Source organism: Papaver somniferum, chromosome 10 (genome assembly GCF_003573695.1).
Source record: "Papaver somniferum cultivar HN1 chromosome 10, ASM357369v1, whole genome shotgun sequence".
In the NCBI taxonomy this organism is placed as follows: domain Eukaryota; kingdom Viridiplantae; phylum Streptophyta; class Magnoliopsida; order Ranunculales; family Papaveraceae; genus Papaver; species Papaver somniferum.
The window spans coordinates 111,867,883-111,895,763 of NC_039367.1; positions in this window are offsets into that span (position 1 = coordinate 111,867,883).

The following is a 27,881-nucleotide window of genomic DNA, read 5'->3' on the forward strand; positions in this document are numbered from 1 at the left end:
TTTCTTGAATCAACGTACATAGAAATGAAATTTTACTAGACGTATTGCCTTAGAACATATTAATAGTAATCAGAATACATTTTCAAACTTTTTCTATTAAAGATGAGTTTTTCTAGTTTACCATTTAGTCTCAGAAATCAATTTCCAACTTATAACGAACTGTGTAGACTTTTTTGATTAACGTATAAAATTCAACATTTTTATGAACTCTTTCTTTCTGTGTTGGCTTTGCCTTTCTATTTGATTCAAGATAGATGAATTTGTCAGAATTTGGATTAGTTTTGCTTGATCTTTCGTCCTTCTTCTATTGTGAAATTTGACTACCTTCTATATTCTTGAATCAACATACATAGAAATGCAATTTTTACTAGACGTAGTGCTTTAGAACATATTAATTGTGATTACAATACTTTTTTCAAACTTTTCTGTTAAAGTTATGTATACAATTTAGTCTCGAAATCAACTTCCGACTTATAACGAACTGTGTAGACTTTTTTGAGTTAACGTATAAAATATCAACATTTTTATGAACTCTTTATTTTGTATTGGCTTTGTCTTTCAATTTGATTCAATAGATGAATTTGTTTGAATTTGGATTAGTTATGGCTGGTTTTTCATTCTTCTTCTATTGTGAAATTTGACTCTTCCTATTTTCTTGAATCAACGTACATAGAAATGCAATTTTTACTAGACGTACTACCTTGGAACATATTATTTGTGATTACAATACATTTTTCAAACTTTTCTGGTAATGATGAGTTAATCTATTTACCATTTAGTCTCAAAAATCAATTTCCGACTTATAATTCTTTTTGTGTTGGATTTCTCTTTCTAGTTGATTCAAGATAGATGAAATTTGTTAGGATTTGGATTAGTTCTGCTTGGTCTTTCATACTTCTTCTATTGTGAAGTTTGACTTCCTTCATATTTTCTTGAATCAACGTACATATGCAATTTTTACTAGACGTAATGCCTTAGAACATATTATTTTTGATTATAATACATTTTTCAAACTTTTTCTGTTAAAGATGAGTTTATCTAGTTTACAATTTAGTCTCAGAAATCAATTTCGGACTTATAACGAAGTGTGTAGACTTTTTTGAGTTAACGTATATAAAATTCAACATTTTTATGAACTGTTTCTTTTTCTGTGATGGTTTTGTCTTTCTATTTGATTCAAGATAGATGAAATTTGTCAGGATTTGGATTAGTTCTGTTTGGTCTTTCATCCTTCTTCTATTATGAAATTTGACTTCCTTCATATTTTCTTGAATCAACGTACATAGAAATGCAATTTTTACAAGACGTAATGCCTTAGAACATATTATTTTGATTAAATACATTTTTCAAACTTTTTCTGTTAAAGATGAATTTATCTAGTTTACAATTTAGTCTCAGAAATCAATTTCGGACTTATAACGAAGTGTGTAGACTTTTTTGAGTTAACGTATATAAATTCAACATTTTTATGAATTGTTTCTTTTTCTGTGATGGTGTTGTCTTTCTATTTAATTCAAGATAGATGAAATTTGTTAGGATTCGGATTAGTCCTTCTTTGTCTTTCATCCTTCTTCTATAGTGAAATTTTCCTAATATCGTATTTTCTTGAATCAACGTACATAGAAATGCAATTTTCAAGACGTAATACCTTAGAACATATTATTTGTGATTACAATACATTTTGCAAACTTTTTATGTTAAAGACGAGTTTATCTAATTTACAATTTAGTCTCAGAAACCAAGTTCAAACTTATAACGAAGTGTGTAGTTTTTTTGAGTTAACGTATATAAAATTCAACATTTTTATGAACTCTTTCTTTTTGTGTTGGCTTTCTCTTTCTATTTGATTCAAGATAGATGAAATTTGTTAGGATTTGGATTAGTTCTGCTTGGTCTTTCATCCTCTTCTATAGTGAAATTTCACTTCCTTCATATTTTCTTGAATCAACGTACATAGAAATGCAATTTTACTAGACATATTTCCTTAGAACATATTAATTGTAATCACAATACGTTTTTCAAACTTTTTCTGGTAAAGAAGAGTTTATCTAGTTTACCATTTAGTCTCAAAAATCAATTTCCGACTTATAACGAAATGTGTGGACTTTTTTGAGTTAACGTATATAAAATTCAACATTTTTATGAACTCTTTCTTTTTGTGTTGGCTTTCTCTTTCTATTTGATTCAAGATAGATGAAATTTGTTTGGATTTGGATTAGTTCTGCTGGTCTTTCATCATTCTTCTATGGTGAAGTTTGGCTTCCTTCATTTTTCTTGAATCAACGTACATATAAATGCAATTTTTACTAGACGTATTGCCTTAGAACATATTAATAGTAATCAGAATACATTTTTCAAACTTTTTCTATTAAAGATGAGTTTTTCTAGTTTACCATTTAGTCTCAGAAATCAATTTCCAACTTATAACGAACTGTGTAGACTTTTTTGATTAACGTATATAAAATTCAACATTTTTATGAACTCTTTTTTCTGTGTTGGCTTTGCCTTTCTATTTGATTCAAGATAGATGAAATTTGTCAGTTTGGATTAGTTTTGCTTGCTCTTTCGTCCTTCTTCTATTGTGAAATTTGACTACCTTCATATTTCTTGAATCAACATACATAGAAATGCAATTTTTACTAGACGTAGTGCTTAGAACATATTAATTGTGATTACAATAAATTTTTCAAACTTTTTCTGTTAAAGATGAATTTATCTAGTTTACAATTTAGTCTCAGAAATCAACTTCCGACTTATAACGAACTGTGTAGACTTTTTTGAGTTAACGTATAAAATATCAACATTTTTATGAACTTTTATTTTTGTATTGGCTTTGTCTTTCAATTTGATTCAAATAGATGAAATTTGTTTTAATTTGGATTAGTTATGGCTGGTCTTTCGTTCTTCTTCTATTGTGAAATTTGATTTCTTTCATATTTTCTTGAATCAACGTACATAGAAATGCAATTTTTACAAGACGTAATGCCTTAGAACATATTATTTGTGATTACAATACATTTTTCAAACTTTTTCTGTTAAAGATGAGTTTATCTAGTTTACAATTTAGTCTAGAAATCAATTTCGGACTTATAACGAAGTGTGTAGACTTTTTTGAGTTAACGTATATAAAATTCAACATTTTTATGAACTGTTTCTTTTTCTGTGATGGTTTGTCTTTCTATTTGATTCAAGATAGATGAAATTTGTTAGGATTCGGATTAGTTCTTCTTCGTCTTTCATCCTTCTTCTATTGTGAAATTTTCCTAATATTGTATTTTCTTGAATCAATGTACATAGAAATGCAATTTTTACTAGACGTAATGCCTTAGAACATATTATTGTGATTACAATACATTTTTCAAACTTTTTATGTTAAAGATGAGTTTATCTAATTTACAATTTAGTCTCAGAAACCAAGTTCAGACTTATAACGAAGTGTGTAGATTTTTTTGAGTTAACGTATATAAAATTCAACATTTTTATGAACTCTTTCTTTTTTGTTGGATTTCTCTTTCTATTTGATTCAAGATAGATGAAATTTGTTAGGATTTGGATTAGTTCTGCTTGGTCTTTCATCCTTCTTCTATAGTGAAATTTCACTTCCTTCATTTTTCTTGAATCAACGTACATAGAAATGCAATTTTTACTAGACATATTTCCTTAGAACATATTAATTGTAATCACAATACGTTTTTCAAACTTTTTCTGGTAAAGATGAGTTTATCTAGTTTACCATTTAGTCTCAAAATCAATTTCGACTATAACGAAGTGTGTATACTTTTTTGAGTTAACGTATATAAAATTCAACATTTTTATGAACTCTTTCTTTTTGTGTTGGCTTTCTCTTTCTATTTGATTCAAGATAGATGAAATTTGTTTGGATTTGGATTAGTTCTGCATGGTCTTTCATCATTCTTCTATTGTGAAGTTTGGCTTCCTTCATAATTTCTTGAATCAACGTATAGAAATGCAATTTTTAATAGACGTATTGCCTTAGAACATATTAATAGTAATCAGAATACATTTTTCAAACTTTTTCTATTAAGATGAGTTTATCTAGTTTACAATTTAGTCTCAGAAATCATTTTTTGACTTATAACGAAGTGTGTAGACTTTTTGAGTTAACGTATATAAAATTAAACATTTTTATGAACTCTTTCTTTCTGTGTTGGCTTTGCCTTTCTATTTGATTCAAGATAGATGAAATTTGTCAGAATTTGGATTAGTTTTGCTTGCTCTTTCGTCCTTCTTCTATTGTGAAATTCGACTACCTTCTATATTCTTGAATAACGTACATAGAAATGCAATTTTACTAGACGTATTTCTTAGAACATATTAATTGTAATACAATACTTTTTCAAACTTTTTCTGTAAAGATGAGTTTATCTAGTTTACCATTTAGTCTCAAAATCAATTTCCGACTTATAACGAACTGTGTAGACTTTTTTGAGTTAACGTATATAAAATCAACATTTTTATGAACTCTTTCTTTTTGTGTTGGCTTTCTCTTTCTATTTGATTCAAGTTAGATGAAATTTGTTAGGATTTGGATTAGTTCTGCTTGGTCTTTCATCCTTCTTCTATAGTGAAATTTCACTTCCTTCATATTTTCTTGAATCAACGTTCATAGAAATGCAATTTTTACTAGACATTTCCTTAGAACATATTAATTGTAATCACAATACGTTTTTCAAACTTTTTCTGGTAAAGATGAGTTTATCTAGTTTACCATTTAGTCTCAAAATCAATTTCCGACTTATAAGAAATGTGTGGACTTTTTTGAGTTAACGTATATAAAATTCAACATTTTTATGAACTCTTTCTTTTTGTGTTGGCTTTCTCTTTCTATTTGATTCAAGATAGATGAAATTTGTTTGGATTTGGATTAGTTCTGCATGGTCTTTCATCATTCTTCTATAGTGAATTTTGGCTTCCTTCATATTTTCTTGAATCAACGTACATAGAAATGCAATTTTTACTAGACGTATTGCCTTATAACATATTAATAGTAATCAGAATACATTTTTCAAACTTTTTCTATTAAAGATGAGTTTATCTAGTTTACCATTTAGTCTCAGAAATCAATTTCCAACTTATAACGAACTGTGTAGACTTTTTTGAGTTAACGTATATAAAATTCAACCTTTTTATGAACTCTTTCTTTCTGTGTTGGCTTTGCCTTTCTATTTGATTCAAGATAGATGAAATTTGTCAGAATTTGGATTAGTTTTGCTTGCTCTTTCGTCCTTCTTCTATTGTGAAATTCGACTACCTTCATATATTCTTGAATCAACATACATAGAAATGCAATTTTTACTAGACGTAGTGCTTTAGAACATATTAATTGTGATTACAATACATTTTTCAAACTTTTTCTGTTAAAGACGAGTTTATCTAATTTACAATTTAGTCTCAGAAATCAACTTCCGACTTATAACGAACTGTGTAGACTTTTTTGAGTTAACGTATAAAATATCAACATTTTTATGAACTCTTTGTTTTTGTGTTGGCTTTCTCTTTATATTTGATTCAAGTTAGATGAAATTTGTTAGGATTTGGATTAGTTCTGCTTGGTCTTTCATCCTTCTTCTATAGTGAAATTTCACTTCCTTCATATTTTCTTGAATCAACGTTCATAGAAATGCAATTTTTACTAGACATATTTCCTTAGAACATATTAATTGTAATCACAATACGTTTTTCAAACTTTTTCTGGTAAAGATGAGTTTATCTAGTTTACCATTTAGTCTCAAAAATCAATTTCCGACTTATAACGAAATGTGTGGACTTTTTGAGTTAACGTATATAAAATTCAACATTTTTATGAACTCTTTCTTTTTGTGTTGGCTTTCCTTTCTATTTGATTCAAGATAGATGAAATTTGTTTGGATTTGGATTAGTTCTGCATGGTCTTTCATCATTCTTCTATGGTGAAGTTTGGCTTCCTTCATATTTTCTTGAATCAACGTACATAGAAATGAAATTTTTACTAGACGTATTGCCTTAGAACATATTAATAGTAATCAGAATACATTTTTCAAACTTTTTCTATTAAAGATGAGTTTTTCTAGTTTACCATTTAGTCTCAGAAATCAATTTCCAACTTATAACGAACTGTGTAGACTTTTTTGAGTTAACGTATATAAAATTCAACATTTTTATGAACTCTTTCTTTCTGTGTTGGCTTTGCCTTTCTATTTGATTCAAGATAGATGAAATTTGTCAGAATTTGGATTAGTTTTGCTTGATCTTTCGTCCTTCTTCTATTGTGAAATTTGACTACCTTCATTATTCTTGAATCAACATACATAGAAATGCAATTTTTACTAGACGTAGTGCTTTAGAACATATTAATTGTGATTACAATACATTTTTCAAACTTTGTCTGTTAAAGATGAATTATCTAGTTTACAATTTAGTCTCAGAAATCAACTTCCGACTTATAACGAATTGTGTAGACTTTTTTGAGTTAACGTATAAAATATCAACATTTTTATGAACTCTTTATTTTTGTATTGGCTTTGTCTTTCAATTTGATTCAAATAGATGAAATTTGTTTGAATTTGGATTAGTTATGGCTGGTTTTCATTCTTCTTCTATTGTGAAATTTGACTTCCTTCATATTTTCTTGAATCAACGTACATAGAAATGCAATTTTTACTAGACGTACTACCTTGGAACATATTATTTGTGATTACAATACATTTTTCAAACTTTTTCTGGTAATGATGAGTTAATCTAGTTTACCATTTAGTCTCAAAAATCAATTTCCGACTTATAATTCTTTTTGTGTTGGCTTTCTCTTTCTAGTTGATTCAAGATAGATGAAATTTGTTAGGATTTGGATTAGTTCTGCTTGGTCTTTCATACTTCTTCTATTGTGAAGTTTGACTTCCTATTTTCTTGAATCAACGTACATAGAAATGCAATTTTTACTAGACGTAATGCCTTAGAACATATTATTTTTGATTACCATACATTCTTGAAACTTTTTATGTTAAAGATGAGTTTATCTAATTTACAATTTAGTCTCAGAAACCAAGCTCAGACTTATAACGCAGTGTGTAGATTTTTTGAGTTAACGTATATAAAATTCAACATTTTTATGAACTCTTTCTTTTGTGTTGGCTTTCTTTCTATTTGATTCAAGATAGATGAAATTTGTTAGGATTCAGATTAGTTCTTCGTCTTTCATCCTTCTTCTATTATGAAATTTGACTTCCTTCATTTTCTTGAATCAACGTACATAGAAATGCAATTTTTACAAGACGTAATGCCTTAGAACATATTATTTGTGATTACAATACATTTTTCAAACTTTTCTGTTAAAGATGAGTTTATCTAGTTTACAATTTTCTCAGAAATCAATTTCGGACTTATAACGAAGTGTGTAGACTTTTTTGAGTTAACGTATATAAAATTCTACATTTTTATGAACTGTTTCTTTTCTGTGATGGTTTTGTCTTTCTATTTGATTCAAGATAGATGAAATTTGTCAGGATTTGGATTAGTTCTGTTTGGTCTTTCATCCTTCTTCTATTATGAAATTTGACTTCCTTCATATTTCTTGAATCAACGTACATAGAAATGCAATTTTTACAAGACGTAATGCCTTGGAACATATTATTTGTGATTAAATACATTTTTCAAACTTTTTCTGTTAAATATGAATTTATCTAGTTTACAATTTAGTCTCAGAAATCAATTTCGGACTTATAACGAAGTGTGTAGACTTTTTGAGTTAACGTATATAAAATTCAACATTTTATGAATTGTTTCTTTTTCTGTGATGGTGTTGTCTTTCTATTTAATTCAAGATAGATGAAATTTGTCAGGATTTGGATTAGTTCTGTTTGGTCTTTCATCCTTCTTCTATTATGAAATTTGACTTCCTTCATTTTCTTGAATCAACGTACATAGAAATGCAATTTTTACAAGACGTAATGCCTTGGAACATATTATTTGTGATTAAAATACATTTTTCAAACTTTTATGTTAAATATGAATTATCTAGTTTACAATTTAGTCTCAGAAATCAATTTCGGACTTATAACGAAGTGTGTAGACTTTTTTGAGTTAACGTATATAAAATTCAACATTTTTATGAATTGTTTCTTTTTCTGTGATGGTGTTGTCTTTCTATTTAATTCAAGATAGATAAAATTTGTTAGGATTCGGATTAGTCCTTCTTTGTCTTTCATCCTTCTTCTATAGTGAAATTTTCCTAATATCGTATTTTCTTGAATCAACGTACATAGAAATGCAATTTTTCAAGACGTAATACCTTAGAACATATTATTTGTGATTACAATACATTTTGCAAACTTTTTATGTTAAAGACGAGTTTATCTAATTTACAATTTAGTCTCAGAAACCAAGTTCAAACTTATAACGAAGTGTGTAGATTTTTTTGAGTTAACGTATATAAAATTCAACATTTTTATGAACTCTTTCTTTTTGTGTTGGCTTTCTCTTTCTATTTGATTCAAGATAGATGAAATTTGTTAGGATTTGGATTAGTTCTGCTTGGTCTTTCATCCTTCTTCTATAGTGAAATTTCACTTCCTTCATATTTTCTTGAATCAACGTACATAGAAATGCAATTTATACTAGACATATTTCCTTAGAACATATTAATTGTAATCACAATACGTTTTTCAAACTTTTTCTGGTAAAGAAGAGTTTATCTAGTTTACCATTTAGTCTCAAAAATCAATTTCCGACTTATAACGAAATGTGTGGACTTTTTTGAGTTAACGTATATAAAATTCAACATTTTTATGAACTCTTTCTTTTTGTGTTGGCTTTCTCTTTCTATTTGATTCAAGATAGATGAAATTTTTTGGATTTGGATTAGTTCTGCATGGTCTTTCATCATTCTTCTATGGTGAAGTTTGGCTTCCTTCATATTTTCTTGAATCAACGTACATATAAATGCAATTTTTACTAGACGTATTGCCTTAGAACATATTAATAGTAATCAGAATACATTTTTCAAACTTTTTCTATTAAATGATGAGTTTTTCTAGTTTACCATTTAGTCTCAGAAATCAATTTCCAACTTATAACGAACTGTGTAGACTTTTTTGAGTTAACGTATATAAAATTCAACATTTTTATGAACTCTTTCTTTCTGTGTTGGCTTTGCCTTTCTATTTGATTCAAGATAGATGAAATTTGTCAGAATTTGGATTAGTTTTGCTTGCTCTTTCGTCCTTCTTCTATTGTGAAATTTGACTACCTTCATATTCTTGAATCAACATACATAGAAATGCAATTTTTACTAGACGTAGTGCTTTAGAACATATTAATTGTGATTACAATAAATTTTTCAAACTTTTTCTGTTAAAGATGAATTTATCTAGTTTACAATTTAGTCTCAGAAATCAACTTCCGACTTATAACGAACTGTGTAGACTTTTTTGAGTTAACGTATAAAATATCAACATTTTTATGAACTCTTTATTTTTGTATTGGCTTTGTCTTTCAATTTGATTCAAATAGATGAAATTTGTTTGAATTTGGATTAGTTATGGCTGGTTTTTCATTCTTCTTCTATTGTGAAATTTGACTTCCTTCATATTTTCTTGAATCAACGTACATAGAAATGCAATTTTTACTAGACGTACTACCTTGGAACATATTATTTGTGATTACAATACATTTTTCAAACTTTTTCTGGTAATGATGAGTTAATCTAGTTTACCATTTAGTCTCAAAAATCAATTTCCGACTTATAATTCTTTTTGTGTTGGCTTTCTCTTTCTAGTTGATTCAAGATAGATGAAATTTGTTAGGATTTGGATTAGTTCTGCTTGGTCTTTCATACTTCTTCTATTGTGAAGTTTGACTTCCTTCATATTTTCTTGAATCAACGTACATAGAAATGCAATTTTTACTAGACGTAATGCCTTAGAACATATTATTTTTGATTACAATACTTCTTGAAACTTTTTATGTTAAAGATGAGTTTATCTAATTTACAATTTAGTCTCAGAAACCAAGCTCAGACTTATAACGCAGTGTGTAGTTTTTTGAGTTAACGTATATAAAATTCAACATTTTTATGAACTCTTTCTTTTGTGTTGGCTTTCTTTCTATTTGATTCAAGATAGATGAAATTTGTTAGGATTCAGATTAGTTCTTCTTCGTCTTTCATCCTTCTTCTATTATGAAATTTGACTTCCTTCATATTTTCTTGAATCAACGTACATAGAAATGCAATTTTTACAAGACGTAATGCCTTAGAACATATTATTTGTGATTACAATACATTTTTCAAACTTTTTCTGTTAAAGATGAGTTTATCTAGTTTACAATTTAGTCTCAGAAATCAATTTCGGACTTATAACGAAGTGTGTAGACTTTTTTGAGTTAACGTATATAAAATTCAACATTTTTATGAACTGTTTCTTTTTCTGTGATGGTTTTGTCTTTCTATTTGATTCAAGATAGATGAAATTTGTCAGGATTTGGATTAGTTCTGTTTGGTCTTTCATCCTTCTTCTATTATGAAATTTGACTTCCTTCATATTTTCTTGAATCAACGTACATAGAAATGCAATTTTTACAAGACGTAATGCCTTGGAACATATTATTTGTGATTAAAATACATTTTTCAAACTTTTTCTGTTAAATATGAATTTATCTAGTTTACAATTTAGTCTCAGAAATCAATTTCGGACTTATAACGAAGTGTGTAGACTTTTTTGAGTTAACGTATATAAAATTCAACATTTTTATGAATTGTTTCTTTTTCTGTGATGGTGTTGTCTTTCTATTTAATTCAAGATAGATGAAATTTGTTAGGATTCGGATTAGTCCTTCTTTGTCTTTCATCCTTCTTCTATAGTGAAATTTCCTAATATCGTATTTTCTTGAATCAACGTACATAGAAATGCAATTTTTCAAGACGTAATACCTTAGAACATATATTTGTGATTACAATACATTTTGCAAACTTTTATGTTAAAGACGAGTTTATCTAATTTACAATTTAGTCTCAGAAACCAAGTTCAAACTTATAACGAAGTGTGTAGATTTTTTTGAGTTAACGTATATAAAATTCAACATTTTTATGAACTCTTTCTTTTTGTGTTGGCTTTCTCTTTCTATTTGATTCAAGATAGATGAAATTTGTTTGGATTTGGATTAGTTCTGCATGGTCTTTCATCATTCTTCTATGGTGAAGTTTGGCTTCCTTCATATTTTCTTGAATCAACGTACATATAAATGCAATTTTTACTAGACGTATTGCCTTAGAACATATTAATAGTAATCAGAATACATTTTTCAAACTTTTTCTATTAAAGATGAGTTTTTCTAGTTTACCATTTAGTCTCAGAAATCAATTTCCAACTTATAACGAACTGTGTAGACTTTTTTGAGTTAACGTATATAAAATTCAACATTTTTATGAACTCTTTCTTTCTGTGTTGGCTTTGCCTTTCTATTTGATTCAAGATAGATGAAATTTGTCAGAATTTGGATTAGTTTTGCTTGCTCTTTCGTCCTTCTTCTATTGTGAAATTTGACTACCTTCATATATTCTTGAATCAACATACATAGAAATGCAATTTTTACTAGACGTAGTGCTTTAGAACATATTAATTGTGATTACAATAAATTTTTCAAACTTTTTCTGTTAAAGATGAATTTATCTAGTTTACAATTTAGTCTCAGAAATCAACTTCCGACTTATAACGAACTGTGTAGACTTTTTTGAGTTAACGTATAAAATATCAACATTTTTATGAACTCTTTATTTTTGTATTGGCTTTGTCTTTCAATTTGATTCAAATAGATGAAATTTGTTTGAATTTGGATTAGTTATGGCTGGTTTTTCATTCTTCTTCTATTGTGAAATTTGACTTCCTTCATATTTTCTTGAATCAACGTACATAGAAATGCAATTTTTACTAGACGTACTACCTTGGAACATATTATTTGTGATTACAATACATTTTTCAAACTTTTTCTGGTAATGATGAGTTAATCTAGTTTACCATTTAGTCTCAAAAATCAATTTCCGACTTATAATTCTTTTGTGTTGGCTTTCTCTTTCTAGTTGATTCAAGATAGATGAAATTTGTTTGGATTTGGATTAGTTCTGCTTGGTCTTTCATACTTCTTCTATTGTGAAGTTTGACTTCCTTCATATTTTCTTGAATCAACGTACATAGAAATGCAATTTTTACTAGACGTAATGCCTTAGAACATATTATTTTTGATTACAATACATTCTTGAAACTTTTTATGTTAAAGATGAGTTTATCTAATTTACAATTTAGTCTCAGAAACCAAGCTCAGACTTATAACGCAGTGTGTAGATTTTTTTGAGTTAACGTATATAAAATTCAACATTTTTATGAACTCTTTCTTTTTGTGTTGGCTTTCTCTTTCTATTTGATTCAAGATAGATGAAATTTGTTAGGATTCAGATTAGTTCTTCTTCGTCTTTCATCCTTCTTCTATTATGAAATTTGACTTCCTTCATATTTTCTTGAATCAACGTACATAGAAATGCAATTTTTACAAGACGTAATGCCTTAGAACATATTATTTGTGATTACAATACATTTTTCAAACTTTTTCTGTTAAAGATGAGTTTATCTAGTTTACAATTTAGTCTCAGAAATCAATTTCGGACTTATAACGAAGTGTGTAGACTTTTTTGAGTTAACGTATATAAAATTCAACATTTTTATGAACTGTTTCTTTTTCTGTGATGGTTTTGTCTTTCTATTTGATTCAAGATAGATGAAATTTGTCAGGATTTGGATTAGTTCTGTTTGGTCTTTCATCCTTCTTCTATTATGAAATTTGACTTCCTTCATATTTTCTTGAATCAACGTACTAGAAATGCAATTTTTACAAGACGTAATGCCTTGGAACATATTATTTGTGATTAAAATACATTTTTCAAACTTTTTCTGTTAAATATGAATTTATCTAGTTTACAATTTAGTCTCAGAAATCAATTTCGGACTTATAACGAACGAAGTGTGTAGACTTTTTGAGTTAACGTATATAAAATTCAGCATTTTTATGAATTGTTTCTTTTTCTGTGATGGTGTTGTCTTTCTATTTAATTCAAGATAGATGAAATTTGTTAGGATTCGGATTAGTCCTTCTTTGTCTTTCATCCTTCTTCTATAGTGAAATTTTCCTAATATCGTATTTTCTTGAATCAACGTACATAGAAATGCAATTTTTCAAGACGTAATACCTTAGAACATATTATTTGTGATAACAATACATTTTGCAAACTTTTTATGTTAAAGACGAGTTTATCTAATTTACAATTTAGTCTCAGAAATCAATTTCGGACTTATAACGAAGTGTGTAGACTTTTTTGAGTTAACGTATATAAAATTCAACATTTTTATGAATTGTTTCTTTTTCTGTGATGGTGTTGTCTTTCTATTTAATTCAAGATAGATGAAATTTGTCAGGATTTGGATTAGTTCTGTTTGGTCTTTCATCCTTCTTCTATTATGAAATTTGACTTCCTTCATATTTTCTTGAATCAACGTACATAGAAATGCAATTTTTACAAGACGTAATGCCTTGGAACATATTATTTGTGATTAAAATACATTTTTCAAACTTTTTATGTTAAATATGAATTTATCTAGTTTACAATTTAGTCTCAGAAATCAATTTCGGACTTATAACGAAGTGTGTAGACTTTTTTGAGTTAACGTATATAAAATTCAACATTTTTATGAATTGTTTCTTTTTCTGTGATGGTGTTGTCTTTCTATTTAATTCAAGATAGATGAAATTTGTTAGGATTCGGATTAGTCCTTCTTTGTCTTTCATCCTTCTTCTATAGTGAAATTTTCCTAATATCGTATTTTCTTGAATCAACGTACATAGAAATGCAATTTTTCAAGACGTAATGCCTTAGAACATATTATTTGTGATTACAATACATTTTTCAAACTTTTTCTGTTAAAGATGAGTTTATCTAGTTTACAATTTAGTCTCAGAAATCAATTTCGGACTTATAACGAAGTGTGTAGACTTTTTTGAGTTAACGTATATAAAATTCAACATTTTTATGAACTGTTTCTTTTTCTGTGATGGTTTTGTCTTTCTATTTGATTCAAGATAGATGAAATTTGTCAGGATTTGGATTAGTTCTGTTTGGTCTTTCATCCTTCTTCTATTATGAAATTTGACTTCCTTCATATTTTCTTGAATCAACGTACATAGAAATGCAATTTTTATAAGACGTAATGCCTTAGAACATATTATTTGTGATTAAAATACATTTTTCAAACTTTTTCTGTTAAAGATGAATTTATCTAGTTTACAATTTAGTCTCAGAAATCAATTTCGGACTTATAACGAAGTGTGTAGACTTTTTTGAGTTAACGTATATAAAATTCAACATTTTTATGAATTGTTTCTTTTTCTGTGATGGTGTTGTCTTTCTATTTAATTCAAGATAGATGAAATTTGTTAGGATTCGGATTAGTCCTTCTTTGTCTTTCATCCTTCTTCTATAGTGAAATTTTCCTAATATCGTATTTTCTTGAATCAACGTACATAGAAATGCAATTTTTCAAGACGTAATACCTTAGAACATATTATTTGTGATTAAAATACATTTTGCAAACTTTTTATGTTAAAGACGAGTTTATCTAATTTACAATTTAGTCTCAGAAACCAAGTTCAAACTTATAACGAAGTGTGTAGATTTTTTTGAGTTAACGTATATAAAATTCAACATTTTTATGAACTCTTTCTTTTTGTGTTGGCTTTCTCTTTCTATTTGATTCAAGATAGATGAAATTTGTTAGGATTTGGATTAGTTCTGCTTGGTCTTTCATCCTTCTTCTATAGTGAAATTTCACTTCCTTCATATTTTCTTGAATCAACGTACATAGAAATGCAATTTATACTAGACATATTTCCTTAGAACATATTAATTGTAATCACAATACGTTTTTCAAACTTTTTCTGGTAAAGAAGAGTTTATCTAGTTTACCATTTAGTCTCAAAAATCAATTTCCGACTTATAACGAAATGTGTGGACTTTTTTGAGTTAACGTACATAAAATTCAACATTTTTATGAACTCTTTCTTTTTGTGTTGGCTTTCTCTTTCTATTTGATTCAAGATAGATGAAATTTGTTTGGATTTGGATTAGTTCTGCATGGTCTTTCATCATTCTTCTATGGTGAAGTTTGGCTTCCTTCATATTTTCTTGAATCAACGTACATATAAATGCAATTTTTACTAGACGTATTGCCTTAGAACATATTAATAGTAATCAGAATACATTTTTCAAACTTTTTCTATTAAAGATGAGTTTTTCTAGTTTACCATTTAGTCTCAGAAATCAATTTCCAACTTATAACGAACTGTGTAGACTTTTTTGGAATTAACGTATATAAAATTCAACATTTTTATGAACTCTTTCTTTCTGTGTTGGCTTTGCCTTTCTATTTGATTCAAGATAGATGAAATTTGTCAGAATTTGGATTAGTTTTGCTTGCTCTTTCGTCCTTCTTCTATTGTGAAATTTGACTACCTTCATATATTCTTGAATCAACATACATAGAAATGCAATTTTTACTAGACGTAGTGCTTTAGAACATATTAATTGTGATTACAATAAATTTTTCAAACTTTTTCTGTTAAAGATGAATTTATACAATTTAGTCTCAGAAATCAACTTCCGACTTATAACGAACTGTGTAGACTTTTTTGAGTTAACGTATAAAATATCAACATTTTTATGAACTCTTTATTTTTGTATTGGCTTTGTCTTTCAATTTGATTCAAATAGATGAAATTTGTTTGAATTTGGATTAGTTATGGCTGGTTTTTCATTCTTCTTCTATTGTGAAATTTGACTTCCTTCATATTTTCTTGAATCAAGGTAAATAGAAATGCAATTTTTACTAGACGTACTACCTTGGAACATATTATTTGTGATTACAATACATTTTTCAAACTTTTTCTGGTAATGATGAGTTAATCTATTTTACCATTTAGTCTCAAAAATCAATTTCCGACTTATAATTCTTTTTGTGTTGGATTTCTCTTTCTAGTTGATTCAAGATAGATGAAATTTGTTAGGATTTGGATTAGTTCTGCTTGGTCTTTCATACTTCTTCTATTGTGAAGTTTGACTTCCTTCATATTTTCTTGAATCAACGTACATAGATTTTACTAGACGTAATGCCTTAGAACATATTATTTTTGATTATAATACATTTTTCAAACTTTTTCTGTTAAAGATGAGTTTATCTAGTTTACAATTTAGTCTCAGAAATCAATTTCGGACTTATAACGAAGTGTGTAGACTTTTTTGAGTTAACGTATATAAAATTCAACATTTTTATGAACTGTTTCTTTTTCTGTGATGGTTTTGTCTTTCTATTTGATTCAAGATAGATGAAATTTGTCAGGATTTGGATTAGTTCTGTTTGGTCTTTCATCCTTCTTCTATTATGAAATTTGACTTCCTTCATATTTTCTTGAATCAACGTACATAGAAATGCAATTTTTACAAGACGTAATGCCTTAGAACATATTATTTTTGATTACAATACATTTTTCAAACTTTTTCTGTTAAAGATGAATTTATCTAGTTTACAATTTAGTCTCAGAAATCAATTTCGGACTTATAACGAAGTGTGTAGACTTTTTTGAGTTAACGTATATAAAATTCAACATTTTTATGAATTGTTTCTTTTTCTGTGATGGTGTTGTCTTTCTATTTAATTCAAGATAGATGAAATTTGTTAGGATTCGGATTAGTCCTTCTTTGTCTTTCATCCTTCTTCTATAGTGAAATTTTCCTAATATCGTATTTTCTTGAATCAACGTACATAGAAATGCAATTTATCAAGACGTAATACCTTAGAACATATTATTTGTGATTACAATACATTTTGCAAACTTTTTATGTTAAAGACGAGTTTATCTAATTTACAATTTAGTCTCAGAAACCAAGTTCAAACTTATAACGAAGTGTGTAGTTTTTTTTGAGTTAACGTATATAAAATTCAACATTTTTATGAACTCTTTCTTTTTGTGTTGGCTTTCTCTTTCTATTTGATTCAAGATAGATGAAATTTGTTAGGATTTGGATTAGTTCTGCTTGGTCTTTCATCCTTCTTCTATAGTGAAATTTCACTTCCTTCATATTTTCTTGAATCAACGTACATAGAAATGCAATTTATACTAGACATATTTCCTTAGAACATATTAATTGTAATCACAATACGTTTTTCAAACTTTTTCTGGTAAAGAAGAGTTTATCTAGTTTACCATTTAGTCTCAAAAATCAATTTCCGACTTATAACGAAATGTGTGGACTTTTTTGAGTTAACGTATATAAAATTCAACATTTTTATGAACTCTTTCTTTTTGTGTTGGCTTTCTCTTTCTATTTGATTCAAGATAGATGAAATTTTTTTGGATTTGGATTAGTTCTGCATGGTCTTTCATCATTCTTCTATGGTGAAGTTTGGCTTCCTTCATATTTTCTTGAATCAACGTACATATAAATGCAATTTTTACTAGACGTATTGCCTTAGAACATATTAATAGTAATCAGAATACATTTTTCAAACTTTTTCTATTAAAGATGAGTTTTTCTAGTTTACCATTTAGTCTCAGAAATCAATTTCCAACTTATAACGAACTGTGTAGACTTTTTTGAGTTAACGTATATAAAATTCAACATTTTTATGAACTCTTTCTTTCTGTGTTGGCTTTGCCTTTCTATTTGATTCAAGATAGATGAAATTTGTCAGAATTTGGATTAGTTTTGCTTGCTCTTTCGTCCTTCTTCTATTGTGAAATTTGACTACCTTCATATATTCTTGAATCAACATACATAGAAATGCAATTTTTACTAGACGTAGTGCTTTAGAACATATTAATTGTGATTACAATAAATTTTTCAAACTTTTTCTGTTAAAGATGAATTTATCTAGTTTACAATTTAGTCTCAGAAATCAACTTCCGACTTATAACGAACTGTGTAGACTTTTTTGAGTTAACGTATAAAATATCAACATTTTTATGAACTCTTTATTTTTGTATTGGCTTTGTCTTTCAATTTGATTCAAATAGATGAAATTTGTTTTAATTTGGATTAGTTATGGCTGGTCTTTCGTTCTTCTTCTATTGTGAAATTTGATTTCTTTCATATTTTCTTGAATCAACGTACATAGAAATGCAATTTTTACAAGACGTAATGCCTTAGAACATATTATTTGTGATTACAATACATTTTTCAAACTTTTTCTGTTAAAGATGAGTTTATCTAGTTTACAATTTAGTCTTAGAAATCAATTTCGGACTTATAACGAAGTGTGTAGACTTTTTTTGAGTTAACGTATATAAAATTCAACATTTTTATGAACTGTTTCTTTTTCTGTGATGGTTTTGTCTTTCTATTTGATTCAAGATAGATGAAATTTGTTAGGATTCAAATTAGTTCTTCTTCGTCTTTCATCCTTCTTCTATTGTGAAATTTTCCTAATATTGTATTTTCTTGAATCAATGTACATAGAAATGCAATTTTCACTAGACGTAATGCCTTAGAACATATTATTTGTGATTACAATACATTTTTCAAACTTTTTATGTTAAAGATGAGTTTATCTAATTTACAATTTAGTCTCAGAAACCAAGTTCAGACTTATAACGAAGTGTGTAGATTTTTTTGAGTTAACGTATATAAAATTCAACATTTTTATGAACTCTTTCTTTTTTTGTTGGATTTCTCTTTCTATTTGATTCAAGATAGATGAAATTTGTTAGGATTTTGATTAGTTCTGCTTGGTCTTTCATCCTTCTTCTATAGTGAAATTTCACTTCCTTCATATTTTCTTGAATCAACGTACATAGAAATGCAATTTTTACTAGACATATTTCCTTAGAACATATTAATTGTAATCACAATACGTTTTTCAAACTTTTTCTGGTAAAGATGAGTTTATCTAGTTTACCATTTAGTCTCAGAAATCAATTTCGGACTGATAACGAAGTGTGTATACTTTTTTGAGTTAACGTATATAAAATTCAACATTTTTATGAACTCTTTCTTTTTGTGTTGGCTTTCTCTTTCTATTTGATTCAAGATAGATGAAATTTGTTTGGATTTGGATTAGTTCTGCATGGTCTTTCATCATTCTTCTATTGTGAAGTTTGGCTTCCTTCATAATTTCTTGAATCAACGTATATAGAAATGCAATTTTTAATAGACGTATTGCCTTAGAACATATTAATAGTAATCAGAATACATTTTTCAAACTTTTTCTATTACAGATGAGTTTATCTAGTTTACAATTTAGTCTCAGAAATCATTTTTTGACTTATAACGAAGTGTGTAGACTTTTTTGAGTTAACGTATATAAAATTAAACATTTTTATGAACTCTTTCTTTCTGTGTTGGCTTTGCCTTTCTATTTGATTCAAGATAGATGAAATTTGTCAGAATTTGGATTAGTTTTGCTTGCTCTTTCGTCCTTCTTCTATTGTGAAATTCGACTACCTTCATATATTCTTGAATTAACGTACATAGAAATGCAAATTTTACTAGACATATTTCCTTAGAACATATTAATTGTAATCACAATACGTTTTTAAAACTTTTTCTGGTAAAGATGAGTTTATCTAGTTTACCATTTAGTCTCAAAAATCAATTTCCGACTTATAAAGAAATGTGTGGACTTTTTTGAGTTAACGTATATAAAATTCAACATTTTTATGAACTCTTTCTTTTTGTGTTGGCTTTCTCTTTCTATTTGATTCAAGTTAGATGAAATTTGTTAGGATTTGGATTAGTTCTGCTTGGTCTTTCATCCTTCTTCTATAGTGAAATTTCACTTCCTTCATATTTTCTTGAATCAACGTTCATAGAAATGCAATTTTTACTAGACATATTTCCTTAGAACATATTAATTGTAATCACAATACGTTTTTCAAACTTTTTCTGGTAAAGATGAGTTTATCTAGTTTACCATTTAGTCTCAAAAATCAATTTCCGACTTATAAAGAAATGTGTGGACTTTTTTGAGTTAACGTATATAAAATTCAACATTTTTATGAACTCTTTCTTTTTGTGTTGGCCTTCTCTTTCTATTTGATTCAAGATAGATGAAATTTGTTTGGATTTGGATTAGTTCTGCATGGTCTTTCATCATTCTTCTATAGTGTTTGGCTTCCTTCTATTTTCTTGAATCAACGTACATAGAAATGCAATTTTTACTAGACGTATTGCCTTATACATATTAATAGTAATCAGAATACATTTTCAAACTTTTTCTATTAAAGATGAGTTTATCTAGTTTACCATTTAGTCTCAGAAATCAATTTCCAACTTATAACGAACTGTGTAGACTTTTTTGAGTTAACGTATATAAAATTCAACCTTTTTATGAACTCTTTCTTTCTGTGTTGGCTTTGCCTTTCTATTTGATTCAAGATAGATGAAATTTGTCAGAATTTGGATTAGTTTTGCTTGCTCTTTCGTCCTTCTTCTATTGTGAAATTCGACTACCTTCATATTCTTGAATCAACATACATAGAAATGCAATTTTTACTAGACGTAGTGCTTTAGAACATATTAATTGTGATTACAATACATTTTTCAAACTTTTTCTGTTAAAGACGAGTTTATCTAATTTACAATTTAGTCTCAGAAATCAACTTCCGACTTATAACGAACTGTGTAGACTTTTTGAGTTAACGTATAAAATATCAACATTTTTATGAACTCTTTGTTTTTGTGTTGGCTTTCTCTTTATATTTGATTCAAGTTAGATGAAATTTGTTAGGATTTGGATTAGTTCTGCTTGGTCTTTCATCCTTCTTCTATAGTGAAATTTCACTTCCTTCATATTTTCTTGAATCAACGTTCATAGAAATGCAATTTTACTAGACATATTTCCTTAGAACATATTAATTGTAATCACAATACGTTTTCAAACTTTTTCTGGTAAAGATGAGTTTATCTAGTTTACCATTTAGTCTCAAAAATCAATTTCCGACTTATAACGAAATGTGTGGACTTTTTTGAGTTAACGTATATAAAATTCAACATTTTTATGAACTCTTTCTTTTTGTGTTGGCTTTCCCTTTCTATTTGATTCAAGATAGATGAATTTGTTTGGATTTGGATTAGTTCTGCATGGTCTTTCATCATTCTTCTATGGTGAAGTTTGGCTTCCTTCATATTTTCTTGAATCAACGTACATAGAAATGAAATTTTTACTAGACGTATTGCCTTAGAACATATTAATAGTAATCAGAATACATTTTCAAACTTTTTCTATTAAAGATGAGTTTTCTAGTTTACCATTTAGTCTCAGAAATCAATTTCCAACTTATAACGAACTGTGTAGACTTTTTTGAGTTAACGTATATAAAATTCAACATTTTTATGAACTCTTTCTTTCTGTGTTGGCTTTGCCTTTCTATTTGATTCAAGATAGATGAAATTTGTCAGAATTTGGATTAGTTTTGCTTGATCTTTCGTCCTTCTTCTATTGTGAAATTTGACTACCTTCATATATTCTTGAATCAACATACATAGAAATGCAATTTTTACTAGACGTAGTGCTTTAGAACATATTAATTGTGATTACAATACATTTTTCAAACTTTGTCTGTTAAAGATGAATTTATCTAGTTTACAATTTAGTCTCAGAAATCAACTTCCGACTTATAACGAATTGTGTAGACTTTTTTGAGTTAACGTATAAAATATCAACATTTTTATGAACTCTTTATTTTTGTATTGGCTTTGTCTTTCAATTTGATTCAAATAGATGAAATTTGTTTGAATTTGGATTAGTTATGGCTGGTTTTTCATTCTTCTTCTATTGTGAAATTTGACTTCCTTCATATTTTCTTGAATCAACGTACATAGAAATGCAATTTTTACTAGACGTACTACCTTGGAACATATTATTTGTGATTACAATACATTTTTCAAACTTTTTCTGGTAATGATGAGTTAATCTAGTTTACCATTTAGTCTCAAAAATCAATTTCCGACTTATAATTCTTTTGTGTTGGCTTTCTCTTTCTAGTTGATTCAAGATAGATGAAATTTGTTAGGATTTGGATTAGTTCTGCTTGGTCTTTCATACTTCTTCTATTGTGAAGTTTGACTTCCTTCATATTTTCTTGAATCAACGTACATAGAAATGCAATTTTTACTAGACGTAATCCTTAGAACATATTATTTTTGATTACCATACATTCTTGAAACTTTTTGTTAAAGATGAGTTTATCTAATTTACAATTTAGTCTCAGAAACCAAGCTCACTTATAACGCAGTGTGTAGATTTTTTTGAGTTAACGTATATAAATTCAACATTTTTATGAACTCTTTCTTTTGTGTTGGCTTTCTCTTTCTATTTGATTCAAGATAGATGAAATTTGTTAGGATTCAGATTAGTTGTCTTCTTCGTCTTTCATCCTTCTTCTATTATGAAATTTGACTTCCTTCATATTTTCTTGAATCAACGTACATAGAAATGCAATTTTTACAAGACGTAATGCCTTAGAACATATTATTTGTGATTACAATACATTTTTCAAACTTTTCTGTTAAAGATGAGTTTATCTAGTTTACAATTTTCTCAGAAATCAATTTCGGACTTATAACGAAGTGTGTAGACTTTTTTGAGTTAACGTATATAAATTCACATTTTTATGAACTGTTTCTTTTTCTGTGATGGTTTTGTCTTTCTATTTGATTCAAGATAGATGAAATTTGTCAGGATTTGGATTAGTTCTGTTGGTCTTTCATCCTTCTTCTATTATGAAATTTGACTTCCTTCATATTTTCTTGAATCAACGTACATAGAAATGCAATTTTTACAAGACGTATGCCTTGGAACATATTATTTGTATTAAATACATTTTTCAAACTTTTTCTGTTAATGAATTTATCTAGTTTACAATTTAGTCTCAGAAATCAATTTCGGACTTATAACGAAGTGTGTAGACTTTTTTGAGTTAACGTATATAAATTCAACATTTTATGAATTGTTTCTTTTTGTGATGGTTTGTCTTTCTATTTATTCAAGATAGATGAAATTTGTCAGGATTTGGATTAGTTCTGTTGGTCTTTCATCCTTCTTCTATTATGAAATTTGACTTCCTTCATATTTTCTTGAATCAACGTACATAGAAATGCAATTTTTACAAGACGTAATGCCTTGGAACATATTATTGTGATTAAAATACATTTTTCAAACTTTTTATGTTAAATATGAATTTATCTAGTTTACAATTTAGTCTCAGAAATCAATTTCGGACTTATAACGAAGTGTGTAGACTTTTTTGAGTTAACGTATATAAAATTCAACATTTTTATGAATTGTTTCTTTTTCTGTGATGGTGTTGTCTTTCTATTTATTCAAGATAGATAAATTTGTTAGGATTCGGATTAGTCCTTCTTTGTCTTTCATCCTTCTTCTATAGTGAAATTTTCCTAATATCGTATTTTCTTGAATCAACGTACATAGAAATGCAATTTTTCAAGACGTAATACCTTAGAACATATTATTGTGATTACAATACATTTTGCAAACTTTTATGTTAAAGACGAGTTTATCTAATTTACAATTTAGTCTCAGAAACAAGTTCAACTTATAACGAAGTGTGTAGATTTTTTGAGTTAACGTATATAAAATTCAACATTTTTATGAACTCTTTCTTTTTGTGTTGGCTTTCTCTTTCTATTTGATTCAAGATAGATGAAATTTGTTAGGATTTGGATTAGTTCTGCTTGGTCTTTCATCCTTCTTCTATAGTGAAATTTCACTTCCTTCATATTTTCTTGAATCAACGTACATAGAAATGCAATTTATACTAGACATATTTCCTTAGAACATATTAATTGTAATCACAATACGTTTTTCAAACTTTTTCTGGTAAAGAAGAGTTTATCTAGTTTACCATTTAGTCTCAAAAATCAATTTCCGACTTATAACGAAATGTGTGGACTTTTTTGAGTTAACGTATATAAAATTCAACATTTTTATGAACTCTTTCTTTTTGTGTTGGCTTTCTCTTTCTATTTGATTCAAGATAGATGAAATTTTTTGGATTTGGATTAGTTCTGCATGGTCTTTCATCATTCTTCTATGGTGAAGTTTGGCTTCCTTCATATTTTCTTGAATCAACGTACATATAAATGCAATTTTTACTAGACGTATTGCCTTAGAACATATTAATAGTAATCAGAATACATTTTTCAAACTTTTTCTATTAAAGATGAGTTTTTCTAGTTTACCATTTAGTCTCAGAAATCAATTTCCAACTTATAACGAACTGTGTAGACTTTTTTGAGTTAACGTATATAAAATTCAACATTTTTATGAACTCTTTCTTTCTGTGTTGGCTTTGCCTTTCTATTTGATTCAAGATAGATGAAATTTGTCAGAATTTGGATTAGTTTTGCTTGCTCTTTCGTCCTTCTTCTATTGTGAAATTTGACTACCTTCATATATTCTTGAATCAACATACATAGAAATGCAATTTTTACTAGACGTAGTGCTTTAGAACATATTAATTGTGATTACAATAAATTTTTCAAACTTTTCTGTTAAAGATGAATTTATCTAGTTTACAATTTAGTCTCAGAAATCAACTTCCGACTTATAACGAACTGTGTAGACTTTTTTGAGTTAACGTATAAAATATCAACATTTTTATGAACTCTTTATTTTTGTATTGGCTTTGTCTTTCAATTTGATTCAAATAGATGAAATTTGTTTGAATTTGGATTAGTTTGGCTGGTTTTTCATTCTTCTTCTATTGTGAAATTTGACTTCCTTCATATTTTCTTGAATCAACGTACATAGAAATGCAATTTTTACTAGACGTACTACCTTGGAACATATTATTTGTGATTACAATACATTTTTCAAACTTTTTCTGGTAATGATGAGTTAATCTAGTTTACCATTTAGTCTCAAAAATCAATTTCCGACTTATAATTCTTTTTGTGTTGGCTTTCTCTTTCTAGTTGATTCAAGATAGATGAAATTTGTTAGGATTTGGATTAGTTCTGCTTGGTCTTTCATACTTCTTCTATTGTGAAGTTTGACTTCCTTCATATTTTCTTGAATCAACGTACATAGAAATGCAATTTTTACTAGACGTAATGCCTTAGAACATATTATTTTTGATTACAATACATTTTGAAACTTTTTATGTTAAAGATGAGTTTATCTATTTACAATTTAGTCTCAGAAACCAAGCTCAGACTTATAACGAGTGTGTAGATTTTTTGAGTTAACGTATATAAAATTCAACATTTTTATGAACTCTTTCTTTTTGTGTTGGCTTTCTCTTTCTATTTGATTCAAGATAGATGAAATTTGTTAGGATTCATTAGTTCTTCTTGTCTTTCATCCTTCTTCTATTATGAAATTTGACTTCCTTCATATTTTCTTGAATCAACGTACATAGAAATGCAATTTTTACAAGACGTAATGCCTTAGAACATATTATTGTGATTACAATACATTTTTCAAACTTTTTCTGTTAAAGATGAGTTTATCTAGTTTACAATTTAGTCTCAGAAATCAATTTCGGACTTATAACGAAGTGTGTAGACTTTTTTGAGTTAACGTATATAAAATTCAACATTTTTATGAACTGTTTCTTTTTCTGTGATGGTTTTCTTTCTATTTGATTCAAGATAGATGAAATTTGTCAGGATTTGGATTAGTTCTGTTTGGTCTTCATCCTTCTTCTATTATGAAATTGACTTCCTTCATATTTCTTGAATCAACGTACATAGAAATGCAATTTTACAAGACGTAATGCCTTGGAACTATTATTTGTGATTAAAATACATTTTCAACTTTTTCTGTTAAATATGAATTTATCTAGTTTACAATTTAGTCTCAGAAATCATTTCGGACTTATAACGAAGTGTGTAGACTTTTTGAGTTAACGTATATAAATTCAACATTTTTATGAATGTTTCTTTTTCTGTGATGTGTTGTCTCATTTAATTCAGATAGATGAAATTTGTTAGGATTCGGATTAGTCTTCTTTGTCTTTCATCCTTCTTCTATAGTGAAATTTTCCTAATATCGTATTTTTTGAATAACGTACATAGAAATGCAATTTTCAGACGTAATACCTTAGAACTATTATTTGTGATTACAATACATTTTGCAAACTTTTTATGTTAAAGACGAGTTTATCTATTTACAATTAGTTTTCTCAGAAACCAGTTCAAACTTATAACGAAGTGTGTAGATTTTTTTGAGTTAACGTATAAAAAATTCAACATTTTTATGAACTCTTTCTTTTTGTGTTGGCTTTCTCTTTCTATTGAGCAAGATAGATGAAATTTGTTTGGATTTGGATTAGAGCATGGTCTTTCATCATTCTTCTATGGTGAAGTTTGGCTTTCCTTCATATTTCTTGAATCAACGTACATATAAATGCAATTTTTACTAGACGTATTGACTTAGAACATATTATAGTATCAGAATACATTTCAAATTTTTATTAAAGATGAGTTTTTCTAGTTTACCATTTAGTCTCAGAAATCAATTTCCAACTATAACGAACTGTGTAGACTTTTTTGAGTTACCGTATATAAAATTCAACATTTTTATGAACTCTTTCTTTCGGTGTTGGCTTTGCCTTTCTATTTGATCAAGATAGATGAAATTTGTCAGAATTGGATTAGTTTTGCTTGCTCTTTCGTCCTTCTTATATGTGAAATTTGACTACCTTCATATATTCTTGAATCAACATACATAGAAATGCAATTTTACTAGACGTAGTGCTTTAGAACATATTAATTGTGATTACAATAAATTTTTCAAACTTTTCTGTAAAGATGAATTTATCTAGTTTACAATTTGTCTCAGAAATCAACTTCGACTTATAAACGAACTGTGTAGACTTTTTGAGTTAACGTATAAAATATCAACATTTTAGGAACTCTTTATTTTTGTATTGGCTTTGTCTTTCAATTTGATTCAAATAGATGAAAATTTGTTTGAATTGGATTAGTTTATGGCTGGTTTTCATTCTCTTCTATTGTGAAATTTGACTTCCTTCATATTTTCTTGAATCAGTACATAGAAATGCAATTTTTACTAGACGTACTACCTTGGAACATATTATTGTGATTACAATACATTTTTCAAACTTTTTCTGGTAATGATGAGTTAATCTAGTTTACCATTTAGTCTCCAAAAATCAATTTCCGACTTATAATTCTTTTTGTGGTGGCTTTCTCTTTCTAGTTGATTCAAGATAAGATGAAATTGTTGGATTTGGATTAGTTCTGCTTGTCTTTCATACTTCTTCTATTGTGAGTTTGACTTCCTTCATATTTTCTTGAATCAACGTACATAGAAATGCAATTTTTACTAGACGTTAATGCCTTAGAACAATTTTTGATTACAATACATTCTTGAAACTTTTATGTTAAAGATGAGTTATCTAATTTACAATTTAGTCTCAGAAACCAAGCTCAGACTTATAACGCAGGGTGTAGATTTTTGAGTAACGTATATAAAATTCAACATTTTATGAACTCTTTCTTTTGTGTTGGCTTTCTCTTTCTATTTGATTCAAGATAGATGAAATTGTAGGATTCAGATTAGTTTCTTCTTGTCTTTCATCCTTCTTCTATTATGAAATTTGACTTCCTCATATTTTCTTGAATCAAGTACATAGAAATGCAATTTTACAAGACGTGCCCTTTAGAACATATTATTTGTGATTACAATACATTTTTCAAAACTTTTTCTGTTAAAGATGAGTTTATCTAGTTTACAATTTAGTCTCAGAAATCAATTTCGGACTTATAACGAAGTGTGTGGACTTTTTGAGTTAACGATTAAAAATTC